Source organism: Montipora capricornis, chromosome 2 (assembly GCF_036669925.1).
Source record: "Montipora capricornis isolate CH-2021 chromosome 2, ASM3666992v2, whole genome shotgun sequence".
In the NCBI taxonomy this organism is placed as follows: domain Eukaryota; kingdom Metazoa; phylum Cnidaria; class Anthozoa; order Scleractinia; family Acroporidae; genus Montipora; species Montipora capricornis.
In genome coordinates this window covers 55,807,162-55,826,787 of record NC_090884.1, presented here as the reverse complement: position 1 = coordinate 55,826,787, position 19,626 = coordinate 55,807,162, and the positions used below count along the sequence as shown (strand labels likewise).

Genomic DNA, 19,626 nt, shown 5'->3' with positions numbered 1-19,626 from the left:
TCTAGAATCCTTTCACGCTGGCTGCAGCGGTTTCTTTTAGCGTCATTGTTTAATTTACACGGCTCTCACGTAAAGCAGTTCACTTAATTTATTTGTAGTTTTAGTTTTAGATAGATGGTATTGTAACTATTTCATAGTAATAAATATGTTAATTAACTAAGTAAGTAATTAAATAAGTAGTAAATGTTTTAATTCATAAGTAATTACTACTTAATTTATTCGTAGTTTTTAGTTTTAGATTCATGGTATTATAAGTCTTGTAAATATTCCAATTCATAAATATGTACTGATGAGAAAACCGTGTATAAATAAAGTTATTTGATTTGATTTGATTTGATTTTTCCATATTAGGTCATATGGTATATGAGCTGATAACCGAGATTGAGTGTACCAATCAGAAAGCTAGAAACGCAATTATATCCGAGATTGAAAATTTAATAACAAAGGATATTCGGAGTTTAAGTAACCATTCAAAGCCCGGATTCAACGCTATCTACTGTGTTAGTATATACTAATACCAGATAATCTCTGAGCAATGATACTTTGAAAATCCAAAATTTTATTGAGCTAAAAAGGTTTCTAAGTCTCACTTTATGTCACACTGACCACATCTCTGCTCTCTGACGTATCATCCAGTACCACCATGAATTCCGCAAAAACCGACACCTCAGCATAGCATTATAGTGGTCTCACCACTGCGCCCCCCCCGGGGGGGGGGGGGGGAATTAAAACCTTTTTAGCTCATCCATGCAGTTATATGGCCGCCGATGGAACTTTATGAAGAAGTTAAAGGGTGGCTAAATTTATGTGAAGAAGAATGAAAATGCTCCGAGTCATCCGATTCAACAAAAGCAAAAACTGTTTGCAAGAGGTGGGCTCTTGATTCTGAAGGACAAATCGTCAAATATTGTACGAAGTTTATTTACGTTGCTACGCAAAACACACCAGGAACAATGCATCATTTCTAGTCATGATAACAAACTGTTCTATTCGTAGCTATTTTCTATCAAACTTAAATACTGTTTATCAGTGCTTTTTGAAATGGGTGCTTAGACTTAAATACCGCTTATCAGCGCTATTAAGCGCTATTCGTGCCAGTCCCTTGCAGCGCGAGTATAAATAACAGCTCCGCATTTCATTTCGGCCCAGTTCGCGTTAGAATACTCTTGCAACATTACCATGTTATGGCTGACGCGCAAGATTCAGTTGAAGCTGCTGTTCCCGCCGCTCAAGTCCTGTTTCAAGTGCCTCCGATTGCCGCAGCTGATATTGAGAATCCTCAGCAAAATCAAGCTCCTTTACGGTATAATTTTTGCTCGTTTTACTGCTTGGTTTGTCCCTGGCTTGTGTTCGCCCTTTGGGCCTTTCCCTCCCCTCTGTCGTCCACGTGGCTGCTTGTTGGCACCATTTTTTCGATAGTTTTCGTCTCCTCGTTTTTATTTTATCTTTTGTACGCCTATGTTGCGCTTAGCCCGATTTGGCTATTTTGCTCGGTTCTTGTCCCCCTTTGCACACCTTTTATTTATTATGTCAGTGTGCTTCGCCTCGCAAACACCGGGTTTATGTAGTGCTTTCGTTTTGGCTCCCTTTTCCCTTGCACACGCTTTATTTGTTATTTGAGTGTGCTTCGCCTCGCAAACACCGGGTTTGCGTAGCGCTTCTCTCCTCGGCTCCTCTCTCCCTTGCACACGTTTTATTTGTTATGTGAGTGTGCTTCGCCTCGCAAACACCGGGTTTGTGTAGTGCTTCTCTCTTCGGTTCCCCTCTCCATTGCACACGTTTTATTTGTTATGTGAGTGTGCATCGCCTCGCAAACACCGGGTTGGTGTAGTGCTTCTTTATTCCGTTCCCTTCCCGTTTGCACACGTTTTATTTGTTATGTGAGTGTGCTTCGCCTCGCAAACACCGGGTTTGTGTAGTGCTTCTCTCTTCGGTTCCCCTCTCCATTGCACACGTTTTATTTGTTATGTGAGTGTGCTTCGCCTCGCAAACACCGGGTTTGTGTAGTGCTTCTCTCTTCGGTTCCCCTCTCCATTGCACACGTTTTATTTGTTATGTGAGTGTGCATCGCCTCGCAAACACCGGGTTGGTGTAGTGCTTCTTTATTCCGTTCCCTTCCCGTTTGCACACGTTTTATTTGTTATGTGAGTGTGCTTCGCCTCGCAAACACCGGGTTTGTGTAGTGCTTCTCTCTTCGGTTCCCCTCTCCATTGCACACGTTTTATTTGTTATGTGAGTGTGCATCGCCTCGCAAACACCGGGTTGGTGTAGTGCTTCTTTATTCCGTTCCCTTCCCGTTTGCACACGTTTTATTTGTTATGTGAGTGTGCTTCGCCTCGCAAACACCGGGTTTGTGTAGTGCTCCTCTCTTCGGTTCCCCTCTCCATTGCACACGTTTTTATTTGTTATGTGAGTGTGCATCGCCTCGCAAACACCGGGTTGGTGTAGTGCTTCTTTATTCCGTTCCCTTCCCGTTTGCACACGTTTTATTTGTTATGTGAGTGTGCTTCGCCTCGCAAACACCGGGTTTGTGTAGTGCTTCTCTCTTCGGTTCCCCTCTCCCTTGCACACGTTTTTATTTGTTACGTGAGTGTGCTTCGCCTCGCAAACACCGGGTTTGTGTAGTGCTTCTCTCTTCGGTTCCCCTCTCCATTGCACACGTTTTATTTGTTATGTGAGTGTGCATCGCCTCGCAAACACCGGGTTGGTGTAGTGCTTCTTTATTCCGTTCCCTTCCCGTTTGCACACGTTTTATTTGTTATGTGAGTGTGCATCGCCTCGCAAACACCGGGTTTGTGTAGTGCTTCTCTCTTCGGTTCCCCTCTCCCTTGCACACGTTTTTATTTGTTATGTGAGTGTGCTTCGCCTCGCAAACCATGATGTTGGGCAGTGCTGTCTTTCCTTCGCCCCTTTGGGATTTTGTTCGCTTATCTGATCTCTGTATTTTATGGTAACTTTTTGTCTCACGTATTTGGCCTTGCAAGCGTCGGGTTTGCGCGGTGCATTCCCTCCCTTCCCTGATACTTGTATGATTTCTTTGTTTCTTTCCTTTCCGCTATCTTTGCTCTCAACGGGTTTTTGTCAGTTCTTTTCTCGCTGTCTTCCCGTTACCTCGCGTACTTTATTAGTTTGTTTAATACGTTCTTCCTTCGCCTCGCAAACATTGGTTTTGTGTAGTACTTTCCTCTACCCCGTTTACTTTAGCTACTGCGTGCTTATTTGGCCTTATTGTTTTCAAACGTTTTTTTGTTTTCCTACTTTGCCGCGCATATTTTTGGCCTTTGCCCATTGCTATTCCCCTGACGCCTATTTAGTTCATTGTTTTTGTTTTTGTTTTGTTTTTTTCGCAGTGTTTTCTTTCTGCGTCTCTCGTCTCGCGAACTCACGTTTGTGGAGTTCAGTTCGGGTCCCCATTTTCGAGTTTTAGTTTTGCACGCCTTAGATTTTTGTCACTTCCTGGTCTTCAAGTTTTTTGCCCTTGACTCCCCTCTTTTTGCTTCTATTTTGGTGTTCTATAAGTTGTTGTGTCTTTGTGTTCCCTCCGCGTTTTGCGGCACCTTTTGTTTCTGTTATAATGTAATTTCTTCTGGCACTGTTTTCTCTTTTTTACATATTTTATTTGTTTATAACGATTTTATGTCGGTGTCTCCCTTTCGTTTGTTTGGTTTTTTTTTGTTCGTCTTCTCTCAAGTCGTTTCTTTTTCCTTTCCAATGGTAGCCTGAAAGGGTGTCTAATACCTTAGTCGGATTACCGACGGTCAGGCTGCCATCCCTTGGGTGGATTCTTGCGTCTTTTTTCCCTTCTGCGATTATCCTTTGTGTTTTGTTTTGCCCTTTTCCCACTCTAGGGCTGGCAGCCTGTAGACATTTTTATTCACGCCCTCCCAGGAGAAACTTTGCACAGCTTTAGAGCCGGCTTGGCCATAACTTTAGCCCTTTCGGGTAGTCAGCTTGCAGACATTATGGAGCATGTTGGTTGGCGCTTCGCTCCCACAGCTTCTCACTATTTAAAAGTTGCGCAGGTCTTACGTCCTGGAGGTCCTTCAGAGTTATTATCTCGTCACGACTCTTCTGCCCAAGCCCTGGCAAACTCTTACATTGACTTGAACAGCCTCCTTCATTTAACTGTCGCCTTTCCCACCGGCGTTTTGCCTTAGTTTGAGTTTTGGCTGGTTGGGAGTTTTTCTAGTTTTAGTGTCGGATCTGATGTGTGTGATGTTTTAAGTATTGGCGTTCTTCTAGGGTCTTAAGGCCGTCTTTAACGTTGGGCTCCTTAGTGCGGGAACATATCTCCGTCTCCTATTAGAGAGCGTGAAAGGGACTGTCGCAAATAGTATGCTATTCGCGCCAGTCCCTTGCAGCGCGAGTATAAATAAGAGCTCTGCATTTCATTTCGGCCCAGTTCGCGGTAGAATCCTTCAGTTATCAGCAAACGTGTCATGTCTCTTCCTTTCGCGCTCTCCTCTGTTCGCCTCCGCGCTTTTCGCTTCCCCTCTCCCTTCCGCCTTGCCCCTTCCTTTTTCACGTCCAACTCACAAAGCGCGGGAACATATCTCCGTTTCTTATTAGCGAGCGTGAAAGGGACTGTCGCAAATAGTATGCTATTTGTAGACAGCCAGTTGTCTGCGATCTGAAGTTATCGTACGCCAGAAAGGGAAGACGAAAATGAAGAAGTTCGAACTTCAGGATTATGTGCCACTGAAAATTAATAAAATTAAAAAGGAAACGCCCCTTCATCCAAATTTGCAACTTGCTCTAATTGTAGAAGTTGAAGGGAAATGTTCCAAAATGATCACAAAGTTTGGATTTATCACTACAAAAAGACCCAGCAAAATTTTAAAAAAAAATTATTTGATAAGTCAAAAGAAATAACATTTAAAAGAGCGTACAAAATGGCTTCTAATCAATAGAGTATGAAACCCCTTTTCCTGACATGTCAAAAGCCTTTTTCCTTACTTTTCAAAGTTTCGTTTTTACTTGCTTTTGATTATTACGAATTCGAAGTAAGCAAAAGATAGAGCAAATGACTAAGCAAATTAAAAATCACCAATACATCGATGTATGTTTCAGTTCTTTTATTCCTTTGAACATAATTGAATATTGTTGACCCCTGCCCTTCATAGGAGATTCAGCAACGAGCAATGTCATTCCAAAAAGTTCTGAGAAAGAAAAGTAGAGTCGGTTATCATGCACAGTATGCCTAACCCCAACTTTAATGCTAACCATTTAAAATGAGTGCCTAGACTTAACAACCATTGGGGTTTTAAAAAATACTCATGAAAAATCTAAGCTACACTAAGTTCATCCGCTCACCTCTAGGACCAATTTGCTTACCAATATATTATACGCACTTGCTGGAGAGCAGGGATGGCGCAGTGGTGAGAGCACTTGCCTTCCACCAATGTGGCCCAGGTTCGATTCCCGGACCCGACGCCATAAGTGGGTTGAGATATGTAATATGTAATATGATTCCTCATATTACATGTACTCTCAAAGTTAAAAGACAGTGTATTTTTTTTCGGGTAAAACGCGTGAAATCGCAATTGAAATTGACGTCTTGGCTGTGCTGGTGACAGCCTTCAACAGAATGAAGTTTCAGTGTTTTCTGATATGACCAAACGCGAAATCCTCAAGGATGCTAAACTCAACCTTGTCCAATGATCGTCAAAAAAACGGTAACAGTTTTCAATGTGGGCTCCTTGTATCCATTCCAAGTCGGCGCTTCCAAACAGAGCGTAATCATATGGTAACACTTGTGTCGTTGTTTTTAACACCGTCAAAAGAGGGTCCTTCCTTAAGATGCTCTGTTGTAATTTTCTGGCAATAAAGGCAAAAAACACTTAAAGTACTATAGGACAAGGAGACGAACAACCGAGTCTTCTCTCGCAAAGATTCCCTTGTGTTTTCCAAACTTTAACGATTCCAGGCTTTGAAACTGACTTGAAATCAACGAAAAAGTCGTGCATGGTACGACATCATGGAGTGTAACCTACCATTCATTAAAGAGAAACAGAAGATCGAAAGTTCAAATTACGTATGGAGACAGCTGCTGAATGCAATGCACGGCTTTTGCAAATATTAACACCTGCAACCTCACTGCAAGTAAATTCAAACTCACCGCTAATTAACGGTTCTGTGGTTAAGCGAAATCATGAAAACTGTCACTGAATGTGGCAGTAAAATAGTCAGGGTTTCCAAAAAAAGAAAGTCGTTTTGAAGATTTAAGTCAATTTAAGCATGTGCCGAACAAATAGCGCATTCGCAAGGTAATGGCAGACTAGAGAGTCAAAATGCAGTCCACGATATGACGGCTTGTTGCATACAGCGCAACCCCGCACCCAGCTACAGGAATATCACCATACGAAGCAATGCTAGGCATGTCCATCAGAACAAGAATCGATTACAGTAAACGCAGTCATCAACACGGCAGATGAAATTTACACGAGCAACCCAGAACCTCAAAAATTAAAAACAGAAACCACACAGGAGGACATCAAAGAGAAGACCCTGAGAGAGACAGCACCTGATGGGGGTCAACACAAAACAGTGAGACACAACTGGAGACAGTAGAAGACCGACACAAGGAAGCAACAACAATCAACTTTAAACAGGAGAAAGAAGAAAGAAGCGGGAAAGAGAAATCTGTGAAAGGATCTAACAAACCACAGAGAGAGCGACGGAGACCGAAAAGATTTAAACACTATCATATGAATTCTTAGGATCGAAAACACATGTGAACATTGTTGAGTTACTTTTTTGAATGGACTGATTTTACTTGACTACCATAATTGAAGGAACTTTGATTTGTGCATCTCGATCTCGGCAAGGAAAGGAGGAATGTAGTATCCAGTCAGAATTGAACTGATGTAATCACACAATTAGCATATTATGTAAAATACATCAATTGGTGTTAGCATGGCTTAGAGTCACAACAGCACGCGTACATTGTTTGGTAAATTTTCGTTGTCTCTCAATTTATAGCTCTAGTTTCTTTTGATAAAAACTTGTTGAGAAGACGTTATCTTACTTTGTTTTGTTATATTGTTAACGTCTGTGCAACAAATGTTCCAAATACAGATAAATTGTCAGGAAAAACAATTGTCAAATTCTAGCAGTTTAGAAAAATTGGGGAGTATCCCGGTTTTGAGGGTTTAGAGGCTGGAAGTAAATCTGAATGTTATGTACTCCTCTCCCCAAAGCAATGTCGAAATACGGATCGGTCATTTGCGAGTCTTCGAGAACAACATTGTGTTGGGTGGCGTGGGAGAAGGGGGCCCTTGTTGGCCCTTTTTTTACGTTATGATTAAAAGGTTTTGAAAAACGGCCAAAGTCTCGTATTTTTAATTAATGACGCCACGCCACTTTGGCTTCATAGGTCGTTGAAATCTCTGAAAAGAATCCTGAAAATTTTTCTTTCATTGATATTTCATTTTTGTACGACACATGATGAAATATCAAGTGAAGTTATGATCCTCGCAGTTTTGAACGCAATTTTTGCAATTGCGTAGATATGCCTGAAAAATTCAGGACTTCAACGGGATTTGTACCCGTGACCTCGCGATACCGGTGCGACGCTCTAATCAATTGAGCTAGGAAGCCACTGACGTTGGGAGCTGGTCATTTGTGGGTTTTAATGTTTCCGTGAGGAATGAATCAACGATGAAATGATATATGAATTGGATCATATACCAAGCTTCACTTGATTTCATATCCGCAGTTCATATATGATCCAATTCATATATCATTTCATCCATGATGAATTATGAAAAGCAGAAGAGATCCTTGCTCGTAATTGGACAATTTAAGTAGTTGTCTTTTTATAGACACCTAACTGTGAAGTACAGGTGGTTTCAACGGGATTTGAACCCATGACCTCTGAAATGCCGGTGGCTTCATAGCTTAGCTGAAAAAGCATTGCACTCAGTTGAAAACCGATCAATTTCGTCCAAAAGCCGTTCTTCAAATATACGTTTGTTTCATTCATCAAGTCCTTTCACGGGAACAAATGAGCCCAAGAAATTCACCTGCTCCCAACTGAGTGGCCAGGGTAGAACATTGCGCTGTTATCGCAGAGGTCATGAGTTCGAATCCCGTTGGTGCCACCTGAATTTTCCAGGTGTCTTCAATTGTCCAGTTAACTTAACTGTGGGAGGATCAATTTTACCTGTCGTCGATAACTCACACTTCAATTATATACTTAGCACTTCACATTACACTCTAATCAGTTACGTCTCTTCAATTATATACGTTTAGTTCATTCATGATGAATTATATACACCGCGGAGGTTGTCCCCGGACGACACATTTATTGCACTGGTACGTTATATCACACTTTATGATATGGCTCTGTCTCATAAGACGTAACTATTAGAGGGTAATGTCAAGTGGTAGTTTTCTACCCATGTAAACCATACACCTTATTCCAAAATGGCCACCATTATAGTATTCTTTTGTTTCCACGCAAATTGGCCCTTAAGGCCTCGTTCAAGGTTTAATACTCTTTTGAATTTTACGTTTAAAAGCGAGACCATAAGGGCCAATTTGCATGGAAACAAAAGAATACAAAAATGCCGGCCATTTTGAAAACAGGTGTATGTGACCGTAAGCCCTACTAAGTGAAATGGGCCCACACAAGGAGGGTGGGAATTGAACCCACGACTGAGCTACAAGGCCAGACAGGAGCAGACTGGGAACTACCAAGCTCACAAATTTGATTGACTGAAATTGATATTGCGCACTGTCTAAATTTTCCTATCAAGACCGGGATGAAGACCGATAATGTTTTGCGGTGAAAAAGTTGCAATATAAAATGCAAAAACATTGAGTATTTTCTTCTACCAATATTTATTTATGGAAGTGCTATAAAGTCGTGTGTACAGACCTCACTGCGTTCGGTATGTACTCACGACCTCGGACAAGATTCTCCCATACATACCTCCTGTTCGGTTAATAAGAGCTAAATACAGAACATACATCTTATTCAATGATTTAACATATAATACACGCGGATATTTTGCGATTTGCGTATTTTTCCGAGCCCCGCGGGGGCGAAGAAAAATACGAGCAATGAGCAAATAGTGCGCAAGACATTAGTATTATGTGTTAAATTATCGAATAAGAGATTTATTATTCCATTCAAAAAAGGTGTTATTTTGTTTCAATTTGGTTTGGTAAGAGTGTTTAAAAAAACATCATCTGTCCTTCAGGGCGCTAGTCTGAAGTGTCAGCCTCGGCCAAATGTCCTTTATTTCATTGGATAAACGAAATGATGAGTGACAAGCGATGACAACTTAAATTCTCAGGCTTTGCATCGTGTTGAAAACGATTTCTTTCATCGAAAAACTCCCGTTGGTAAAATAGCGTAATAGTGGAATAAATAGAGGATATAACATGGCCGCGCGGGGATACGAATTTTATCTTCGAGTGCTGCAAGTATCTCTTACGAGTGAGCGAAGCGAAGGAGTGAGAGATACTTTCGGCACGAGAAGGTAAAATTCGTATCCCCAAGCAGCCATGTAATGTTCTGTTAATTTATATAGATATTGATGAATTGTCTAGATTTTAAAAAAATTGTTTTATTCATTTTCGAAATGATGAAAAAGTAGTCACCAACCGGTAAAACACGCATGTTGTGTAACATGAAACAAGATTTGAAAGTTATGAAACAAAAAATCATGATAATGTCAAATTTTGCAATAAAAATGTTAATGTAGTAGAGAAGAATTATATTAAAGCACAAAAGTATCTTACAATGAAGAGAAAGCTTGCGTTTTATTGGCTAATCGTGTTTTACCATGACAACACCTATATCCTCGCATGTGAAAGAAGTTCACTGCGCGCGGTGAAAGATATGATTTTTTAGTAAAAGGAGAAATCCTGGAATTTCATCAATATCTATATAATAATAATGTATTATAAACTGAACGCTAGATAGTTTGATATCATTCGAGCCAAAAAAACATCACGTGTTTTTAAGACGTCATGGTTAACGCAACGGCGCAAGAGGTTGTTTTCCCGGCCGGTTGGGTAAATAAAGAGCCGAAGCTGATGACACCACCGATTCCTCACATTACATGAATTCTCAATCTTGTCCAATGATCGTCAAAAAAAGAAAAGAAACGATAACAGGTTTCATATTTGCATTTAATTTAATATTCAGGTGCTAAGTTAATTGAGCTCACGCTGAAAAAACGTCAACTTAGTCTAAGACAGCAGTGTGTGGGCTCCTTACATCCATTCCAAATCGGCGCGTACAAACTAAGCGTTATCACATGGTAACTTTCATTTCGCTTTTTTTAATCCCGTAAAAAGACGGTCCTTGCCGTGAGACGCTCCACTGCAATCTTGAGGCGATAAAGGAAGAAACTCGAAGAGTGCTGTAACAGGTTTCATATTTGCATTTAATTTAATATTCAGGTGCTAAGTTAATTGAGCTCACGCTGAAAAAACGTCAACTTAGTCTAAGACAGCAGTGTGTGGGCTCCTTACATCCATTCCAAATCGGCGCGTACAAACTAAGCGTTATCACATGGTAACTTTCATTTCGCTTTTTTTAATCCCGTAAAAAGACGGTCCTTGCCGTGAGACGCTCCACTGCAATCTTGAGGCGATAAAGGAAGAAACTCGAAGAGTGCTGTAGGTCAAGTGGACAAATAATCGGTTCTTTTCTCGCAAGGATTCCCATGCGTCTTCCAAACTTTATTTTAACATTCCAGGGCTTGAAACTGACTTGACATCAACAAAATAGTGGTACAAGGTACGACATCATAGAGTGTTAATTGGTATTCACTGAAAGGAAAACAAGAGGATTAAATTTCGTATGAAGACAGCTGCTGAAAGCAATATTCATGGTTTACACCTACAACCTTCGATGGAATAAGTTCGCAGGAATTAATGTAGCAACTAAAAGCAAGCAATTCACCACGCGAATCAATGGTTCATGAAAAACCGTCACTGAATGTGGCAGCAAAATAGTCAGGGTGTCTTAAAAAAGAAAGTCGGTTTGAAGATTTAAGCATATGCATCAACATGACCGTCTCGCAGTTTTGTAAGCATGATTTGGCGAGTAGGGTACAATTTGTTTATCATCACAGAGAATTCTCGATCGCACTTTGTGCTTTGGACTTAGTTTTCTCCCTCGTATCAGTCCTTGGAAATATTCTCATAATCCAAGCTCTATTTAAGGTGTCGTCGATTCCAACAAATTTAAAGACGTTATTCTTTAGCCTCGCCTTTTCAGATCTGGCGGTAGGATTTTTCGCGCAATTCTGGTGTTCTGCTATAATGACAGCCATTTTAAGCAAGAAAGTAGATGGAAATGACAATTTCGAATTTTTCTGTCCGATCATGTTATCTGCTTTTAATTTCTTTGCTTTTTTCCTCGCCTGTGCATCGTTATTTACTATAACAGCTATCACAATGGACAGATTGCTTTCGGTTTCCCTCCATTTGCGATATCATGAACTTGTCACCACAGGGCGTGTTGCAGTACTTTTGGTGTTATTGTGTGTGATGAGCGTCCCTGCTGCATTCACATTTATTTCACTTCCAAAGCACTCTAAGATAGTAACAGTGGCTGTTCAATGCATTGCATTCCTTTTTACATCTTGGGCATATGCAAGAATTTACAAAGTCGTAAGGCACCACAAGATCCAGATTATCTGCGAACTTCAACAAACAAGTGATCCTTCAGTGCGAGCGGGCCTTCTCCGACAACAGAAAAACGCTCTAGATACTTTCCTCGTTTATATTGTTTTTGTTGTGTGTTGTCTTCCTCACCTTTTTGAAAGCATAATCTTGCTGGTCAACGCGGGTAGTTACACAGTCAAGGCATCTTATAGTAGCACAACGTTCTTCCTTTTTCTTAATTCATCGCTAAATCCCCTCCTGTACTGTTGGCGATATAGAGAAATACGGCAAAATGTGATAAGAGCAATGCGCAAAATACTTTTTTGCTTCTCTTCGAGGCATTAGAAGGAAGACATGTCCTACGGTGAATATAGCATAACTCATAGAAGAAACTGATGGAATAAGACAAGAAAAGAAGCTTGGGAATCGCCAGCGTTACGTTAGGGCTGATTCTGTGGAGTTGACATATGTGTTTTCATAAGTTTGTTTAAAGCACCGAAAGGTAATTTGTTGGAGCGGATCTTGTTTGAAGTTCTTCCTTTCTTGGTTGCATTGCTGTATTTTGTCCAGTCTTGTTCCAAGTTAAGGTGGCGGGTTTCAATGAAATACATCAAAATGTGAATGATCTCGTTTTCAGAGATAAAGGGGAATAAAGTACATCTCGGCCTTTACAGAAATATCTGAATATTTTTGAGATATTTAGAAGATTCCGAGACATTTAGAAAATTTTGGAAAATTTTAAGATATTTAGAAAAATATGCTACGCCGTACGTGACAAAATATCAAGTCCGCTAAAAAATAAAACAACCTGCACAATTGACACTCAAGTTGACAACAATTAGCATCAGTTTGTTTGTTGACCAAATCAAATTCCTCGCAAGTTATGTCACTTCTCTGGTTGTGCAATTCATGTATTCAAGGCCCGCGCATCGAATGTCAAGCTCGATAATTTCAATTCAAGATGCTTGTTTTATAAATCAAGAAGGGAGAGAATAGCTTTTGATCAATTCTATTTTCGAGGGGAACTGCACCAGTAATGGCGGGCAACCCGTTTATCGTCCCAATAGGGAGTTTAAGAAATGACGACTGCTACGGCAACGACAACACCAAAAAACAGTAATATCACCTATTTTAATATATGAGGCGGGCCAGTCCGGCTAGGCCCGCTTTGCCAAGATCTCGGCTCATGCCTGTTTTTATTTAGTAAAATTTCGGTTCGTTTATATCAGAAGGCGGGCTGGCCCACTTGCCGAGATCCCGGTCTGAGCTACGGAGATCTCGGCAAGCCAGGCTGAAAAATTCTCATATAAACGGTCCAGCCCGGTTTGCTGGGATGAAGAATTCTCATGACGTGTGGGTTGCCTTGAAAACGTAGTCGGATTTGCATAATAACAGGATTACTTTTGCATCTTTTCTTTTAAAATGCCATTCCGTACTTGCTGGCGCTAAAACGAACCTTTCGTTTCGAACGTCAAAGCAAGAAAATTCACCAGGTACCCCATGCGTGACTTTGACGGTTACAAGACACGGTAAACGAATTCCTAAAATTCATCCCGGTAAACCTGGCTGAAATCGTCCATATAAACACTTCATCCCTTTTACCGGGACAGCCCGTCCAACAGGGCTGGCTCGCCTCTTATAAATTAAACAGGCCCTAAACGAGGAAGAAATTATCATGCTGCACGTGCGGCACGCATTTTTGTAAGGCATTTCTGTCTCGTACTCATCAAAACACCAACGTGAAATGACCAATTTTCAGGTTTGACGACAACATGGACAACAAACAGTGAATCTTTTGTTCTTTCTCCTTTTTTCAAATCCGTTCGTACGATTCTGGTTATCGAATACTTCGCCTATCTTATACAACATAAACAAGATGGAAACGCCTTGAAACACTTAGCACTTAGGATAGCTCAAGCTAATAGTTTGAAGTAACGTTTTCGTCGCCGTAGCCTTCTTATTTTGTTAAACTCCCTAATGTCTCCTGTTGTCAGTTTCTGTAGCCATAATTTTCTGGTGGATTATATTGGCTACTCAAACTGCTTGTTGTAGATGTGCTTCATTTTGCTAATCATTCGCAAGTGGGTCTCTGAGCGAGTTACTCTTCACAACTTCGGGAACTGGGTGAAGTTTTAGCGACATGCGAGGAACAAGAATTCCTGTGCTGGGGCTGAGTGAAAGATTCGCCTGTAGACCCAGATCCTCGATACTTTCAGCGGCCACTGTCTCGCTCAGTTTTACTCGCGTTTAATCATTTTGCCACAGGTGTTCAGTCCCCCTCGAAAATACAATTGATCAAAAGCTATTCTCTTCTTTCTTGATTTATAAAACAAGCATCTTGAATCATAGGCAGCCCAAGCTCGTGTCACTACAGACAGCCGTTGAGAATTTAAACGCGTTATAAGACTTTGTATGGGAAATCAAATACCGTCGATTATAAAGCCTAAAAAATACTCAATTAAACTTTCATTCAATAAAGTGAATAAAAATGACTCACCTCTGGTGTATTCTTGTGCCTTTTGGAGCTTATTACACCGTTTCGGGAATTCTGTGTTTTCAGTGTTTTCAATGTTCTAAGACGAAGTCAAGGCTGCACACTACGATTCCGACCGTTGTCAGCTCAGAGGCGGTTTGCGACTCGAAAATCCATCCCAGCCAAGATTTTTTCACGCAAAGCTAAAGCCACATCATTTGCGAACCTCCGTGAACCTTGCTCGTAATTGGACAATTTAAGTAGTTGTCTTTTTATAGACACCTAACTGAGAAGTACAGGTGGTTTCAACGGGATTTGAACCCATGACCTCTGAAATGCCGGTGGCTTCATAGCTTAGCTGGAAAAGCATTGCACTCAGTTGAAAACCGATCAATTTCGTCCAAAAGCCGTTCTTCAAATATACGTTTGTTTCATTCATCAAGTCCTTTCACGGGAACAAATGAGCCCAAGAAATTCACCTGCTCCCAACTGAGTGGTCAGGATAGAACATTGCGCTGTTATCGCAGAGGTCATGAGTTCGAATCCCGTTGGTGCCACCTGAATTTTCCAGGTGTCTTCAATTGTCCAGTTAACTTAACTGTGGGCGGATCAATTTTACCTGTCGTCGATAACTCACACTTCAATTATATACTTAGCACTTCACATTACACTCTAATCAGTTACGTCTCTTCAATTATATACGTTTAGTTCATTCATGATGAATTATATACACTGCGGAGGTTATCCCCGGACGACACATTTATTGCACTGGTACGTTATATCACACTTTATGATATGGCTCTGTCTCATAAGACGTAACTATTAGAGGGTAATGTCAAGTGGTAGTTTTCTACCCATGTAAACCATACACCTTATTCCAAAATGGCCACCATTATAGTATTCTTTTGTTTCCACGCAAATTGGCCCTTAAGGCCTCGTTCAAGGTTTAATACTCTTTTGAATTTTACGTTTAAAAGCGAGACCATAAGGGCCAATTTGCATGGAAACAAAAGAATACAAAAATGCCGGCCATTTTGAAAACAGGTGTATGTGACCGTAAGCCCTACTAAGTGAAATGGGCCCACACAAGGAGGGTGGGAATTGAACCCACGACTGAGCTACAAGGCCAGACAGGAGCAGACTGGGAACTATCAAGCTCACAAATTTGATTGGCTGAAATTTATATTGCGCACTGTCTAAATTTTCCTATCAAGACCGGGATGAAGACCGATAATGTTTTGCGGTGAAAAAGTTGCAATATAAAATGCAAAAACATTGAGTATTTTCTTCTACCAATATTTATTTATGGAAGTGCTATAAAGTCGTGTGTACAGACCTTACTGCGTTCGGTATGTACTCACGACCTCGGACAAGATTCTCCCATACATACCTCCTGTTCGGTTAATAAGAGCTAAATACAGAACATACATCTTATTCGATGATTTAACATATAATACACGCGGATATTTTGCGATTTGCGTATTTTTCCGAGCCCCGCGGGGGCGAAGAAAAATACGAGCAATGAGCAAATAGTGCGCAAGACATTAGTATTATGTGTTAAATTATCGAATAAGAGATTTATTATTCCATTCAAAAAAGGTGTTATTTTGTTTCAATTTGGTTTGGAAGAGTGTTTAAAAAAACATCATCTGTCCTTCAGGGCGCTAGTCTGAAGTGTCAGCCTCGGCCAAATGTCCTTTATTTCATTGGATAAACGAAATGATGAGTGACAAGCGATGACAACTTAAATTCTCAGGCTTTGCATCGTGTTGAAAACGATTTCTTTCATCGAAAAACTCCCGTTGGTAAAATAGCGTAATAGTGGAATAAATAGAGGATATAACATGGCCGCGCGGGGATACGAATTTTATCTTCGAGTGCTGCAAGTATCTCTTACGAGTGAGCGAAGCGAAGGAGTGAGAGATACTTTCGGCACGAGAAGGTAAAATTCGTATCCCCAAGCAGCCATGTAATGTTCTGTTAATTTATATAGATATTGATGAATTGTCTAGATTTTAAAAAAATTGTCTTATTCATTTTCGAAATGATGAAAAAGTAGTCACCAACCGGTAAAACACGCATGTTGTGTAACATGAAACAAGATATGAAAGTTATGAAACAAAAAATCATGATAATGTCAAATTTTGCAAAATAAATGTTAATGTAGCAGAGAAGAATTATATTAAAGCACAAAAGTATCTTACAATGAAGAGAAAGCTCGCGTTTTATTTGCTAATCGTGTTGGTTACCATGACAACACCTATATCCTCGCATGTGAAAGAAGTTCACTGCGCGCGGTGAAAGATATGATTTTTTAGTAAAAGGAAAAATCCTGGAATTTCATCAATATCTATATACAAATAATGTATTATAAACTAAACGCCAGATAGTTTCATATCACTCAAGCCAAAAAAAACAACATCAAGTGTTTTTAAGACGTCACGGTTAACGCAACGGCGCAAAAGGCTGTTTTCCCGGCCGGTTGGGTAAATAAAGAGCCGAAGCTGATGACACTACCGATTCCTCACATTACATGAATTCTCAATCTTGTCCAATGATCGTCAAAAAAAAAAAAAAAAAACGATAACAGGTTTCATATTTGCATTTAATTTAATATTCAGGTGCTAAGTTAATTGAGCTCACGCTGAAAAAACTTCAACTTACTCTTAGACAGCAGTGTGTGGACTCCTTTGCACCCATTCCAAGTTGGCGCGTACAAACTAAGCGTTATCACATGGTAACTTTCCTTTCGCTGTTTTTAATCCCGTAAAAAGACGGTCCTCGCCGTGAGACGCTCCACTGCAATCTTGAGGCGATTAAGGAAGAAACTCGGAGAGTACTGTAGGTCAAGCGGTCAAATAATCTGGTGTATTCTCGCAAGGATTCCCATGCGTCTTCCAAACTTTATTTTAACGTTCCAGGGCTTGAAACTGACTTGACATCAACAAAATAGTGGTACAAGGTACGACATCATAGAGTGTTAATTGGTATTCACTGAAAGGAAAACAAGAGGATTAAATTTCGTATGAAGACAGCTGCTGAAAGCAATATCCATGGTTTACACCTGCAACCTTCGATGGAATAAGTTGGCCGGAATTAATGTAGCAACTAAAAGCAAGCAATTCACCACGCGAATCAATGGTTCATGAAAAACCGTCACTGAATGTGGCAGCAAAATAGTCAGGGTGTCTTAAAAAAGAAAGTCGGTTTGAAGATTTAAGCATATGCATCAACATGACCGTCTCGCAGTTTTGTAAGCATGATTTGGCGAGTAGGGTACAATTTGTTTATCATCACAGAGAATTCTCGATCGCACTTTGTGCTTTGGACTTAGTTTTCTCCCTCGTATCAGTCCTTGGAAATATTCTCATAATCCAAGCTCTATTTAAGGTGTCGTCGATTCCAACAAATTTAAAGACGTTATTCTTAAGCCTCGCCTTTTCAGATCTGGCGGTTGGATTTTTCGCGCAATTCTGGTGTTCTGCTATAATGACAGCCATTTTAAGCAAGAAAGTAGATGGAAATGACAATTTCGAATTCTTCTGTCCGATCATTTTATCTGCTTTTAATTTCTTTGCATTCTTCCTCGCCTGTGCATCGTTACTTACTATAACAGCTATCACATTGGACAGATTGCTTTCGGTTTCCCTCCATTTGCGATATCATGAACTTGTCACGACAGGGCGTGTTGCAGTACTTTTGGTGTTATTGTGGGTGATGAGCGTCGCTGCTGCATTCTCGTTTATTTCACTTCCAAAGCACTCTAAGATAGTAACAGTGGCTGTTCAATGCATTGCATTCTTTTTTACATCTTGGGCATATGCAAGAATCTACAAAGTAGTAAGGCACCACAAGATCCAGATTATCTGCGAACTTCAACAAACAAGTGATCCTTCAGTGCGAGCGGGCCTTCTACGACAACAGAAAAACGCTTTAGATACTTTCCTCGTTTATATTGTTTTTGTTGTGTGTTGTGTTCCTCACCTTTTTGAAAGCATAATCTTGCTGGTCAACGCGGGTAGTTACACAGTCAAGGCATCTTATAGTAGCACAACGTTCTTCCTTTTCCTTAATTCATCGCTAAATCCCCTCCTGTACTGTTGGCGATATAGAGAAATACGGCAAAATGTGATAAGAGCAATGCGCAAAATACTTTTTTGCTTCTCTTCGAGGCATTAAAAGGAAGGCATGTCCTACGGTGAATATAGCATAACTCATAGAAGAAACTGATGGAACCAGACAAGAAAATAAGCTTGGGAATCGCCAGCGTTACGTTAGGGCTGATTCTGTGGAGTTGACATAATATGTGTTTTCATAAGTTTGTTTAAAGCACCGAAAGGTAATTTGTTGGAGCGGATCTTGTTTGAAGTTCTTCCTTTCTTGGTTGTATTGCTGTATTTTGTCCAGTCTTGTTCCAAGTTAAGGTGGCGGGTTTCAATGAAATACATCAAAATGTGAATGATCTCGTTTTCAGAGATAAAGGGGAATAAAGTACATCTCGGCCTTTAGAGAAATATCTGAATATTTTTGGAGATATTTAGAAGTTTCCGAGACATTTAGAAAATTTTGGAAAATTTTAAGATATTTAGAAAAATATGCTACGCCGTACGTGACAAAATATCAAGTCCGCTAAAAAATAAAACAACCTGCCCAATTGACACTCAAGTTGACAACAATTAGCATCAGTTTGTTTGTTGACCAAATCAAATTCCTCGCATTTTATGTCACTTCTCTGGTTGTGCAATTCATGTATTCAAGGCCCGCGCATCGAATGTCAATTCAAGATGCTTGTTTTATAAATCAAGAAGGGAGAGAATAGCTTTTGATCAATTCTATTTTTGAGGGGAACTGCACCAGTAATGGCGGGCAACCCGTTTATCGTCCCAATAGGGAGTTTAAGAAATGACGACTGCTACGGCATCTCGGCTCATCCCTGTTTTTATTTAGTAAAATTTCGGTTCGTTTATATCAGAAGGCGGGCTGGCCCACTTGCCGAGATCCCGGTCTGAGCTACGGAGATCTCGGCAAGTCAGGCTGAAAAATTCTCATATAAACGGTCCAGCCCGGGTTGCTGGGATGAAAAATTCTCATGTCGTGTGGGTTGCCTTGAAAACGTAGTCGGATTTGCATAATAACAGGATTACTTTTGCATCTTTTCTTTTAAAATGCCATTCCGTACTTGCTGGCCCTAAAACGAACCTTTCGTTTCGAACGTCAAAGCAAGAAAATTCACCAGGTACCCCATGCGTGACTTTGACGGTTACAAGACACGTAAACAAATTCCTAAAATTCATCCCGGTAAACCTGGCTGAAATCGTCCATATAAACACTATATCCCTTTTACCGGGCCAGCCCGTCCAACGGGGCTGGCTCGCCTCTTATAAATTAAACAGGCCCTAAACGAGGAAGAAATTATCATGCTGCACGTGCGGCACGCATTTTTGTAAGTCATTTCTCTCTCGTACTCATCAAAACACCAACGTGAAATGACCAATTTTCGGGTTTGACGACAACATGGACAACAA

At 40.5% G+C, this 19,626-nt stretch overlaps 1 protein-coding gene and 1 long non-coding RNA gene across 3 annotated transcripts in view; both read right to left on the bottom strand.

The window, feature by feature from the left end:
- LOC138028105 (cilia- and flagella-associated protein 77-like) overlaps positions 1-19,626 on the bottom strand; it is a 405,094-nt gene that overhangs the window by 337,391 nt on the left and 48,077 nt on the right. The gene's annotated exons all lie outside the window — the stretch shown is intronic.
- LOC138027990 (uncharacterized) lies at positions 10,130-14,117 on the bottom strand. 2 transcript variants are annotated; one of them, XR_011127559.1, is made up of 2 exons: positions 11,779-14,117; positions 10,130-10,788 (listed from the first exon to the last, which is right to left on the bottom strand). It is a non-coding gene; the product is annotated as an uncharacterized lncRNA (long non-coding RNA). The 2 variants fall into 2 exon arrangements; XR_011127565.1 differs by having other exon boundaries at positions 11,403-12,430.